This window comes from Saccopteryx bilineata, chromosome 12 (assembly GCF_036850765.1).
Source record: "Saccopteryx bilineata isolate mSacBil1 chromosome 12, mSacBil1_pri_phased_curated, whole genome shotgun sequence".
Taxonomy (NCBI): Eukaryota; Metazoa; Chordata; class Mammalia; order Chiroptera; family Emballonuridae; genus Saccopteryx; species Saccopteryx bilineata.
Window position 1 is genome coordinate 7,592,416 of NC_089501.1, and position 1,251 is coordinate 7,593,666.

The 1,251-nt window shown below is 38.1% G+C and overlaps 1 pseudogene; it reads right to left on the minus strand.

The window, feature by feature from the left end:
- Window positions 1–937: 937 nt before the first annotated feature.
- Window positions 938–1,018, minus strand: LOC136316570 (U4 spliceosomal RNA; annotated as a pseudogene).
- Between the last annotated feature and the right edge of the window lie 233 nt (window positions 1,019–1,251).

Sequence of the window (1,251 nt, forward strand, 5' to 3'; positions counted from 1 at the left end):
CGCCCCTGGTGGGCGTGCTGGGTGGATCCTGGTCGGGCGCAAGCGGAAGTCTGTCTGACTGTCTCTCCCCGTTTCCAGCTTCAGAAAAATACAAAAAAAATGTTTTTTTTAAATTTATTGATTTTAGAAAGAAGAAGGAAGGGAGGAAGAGAGAGAGACATAAATTTGTCTTATTTCTGCATTCATTGGTTGATTCTGCCTGAATCCTGACTTGGAATCAAACCTACAACCTTGGCTTATGGGAACAACACTTTTAACCAATGAACAACCCAGCTAGGGTTAGCTGCTTTTCTCTTGCTGCTTTTAAAATTCTCTCTTTGTCTTTAACCTTTTGCATTTTAATTATAATGTGTCTTGGTGTGTGTTTCTTTAGGTTCATCTTATTTGGGACTCTGCACTTCCTGGACTTGTATGTCTTTTTACTTCACCAAGTTAGGAAAGTTTTCTGTCATTATTTCTTAAAATAGGTATTCAATTTCTTGCTCTCTCTCTTCTCCTTTCCGCACCCCCATGATGCAAATGTTACTATGCTTGAAATTGTCCCAGAAGTTTCTTACACTATCCTGATTATTATTTTTTGTTGTTTTTCTTTTTTCTTTGTGCTGTTCTGATTGGTTATTTTTTGCTTCCTTATGTTCCAAATTGCTATTTTGATTCTTGGCTTCATCTACTTACTTTCTTTTTTTTTTTTTTCTTTAATGACAGGGGCAGATAGTGACAGACAGGAAGGGAGAGAGATGAGTTGTTCATTGATTGCTTTCTCATATGTGCCTTGACTAGGGGGCAACAGCAGACAGAGTGACAGAGTAACCCCTTGCTCAAACCAGATGAGCCCGTGCTCAAGCTGGCGACCTCAGGGTTTCAAACCTGGGTCCTCAGCATCCTAGTCTGATGCTCTATCCACTGCGCCACCACCTGGTCAGGATAACTTTGATTCTTTGTAAATTATTCTTTCAATTAGCAATAATCGAGCCTCGGATAAACCTCATTGGCTACAATACTGCCACTGCGCAAAGCTGTAAATTATTCTTTATTTCAGTTAGTGTATCCTTCATTTCTGGTCCTTTTTTATAGTTTCTATGTCCTTTTTTATGTTGTTGAATTTGTAAAGTCAATTTACTCTTTCTTTAAGTTCCTTGAGCATCCTTTATAATCAGTGTTTTTAACTCTAGCAAGTTGCTTGTCTCCATTTTGTTTAGTTCTTTTTCTGGAGTGTTGTTATATTCTTTCCTTTGGGACATGTTTTTTTGT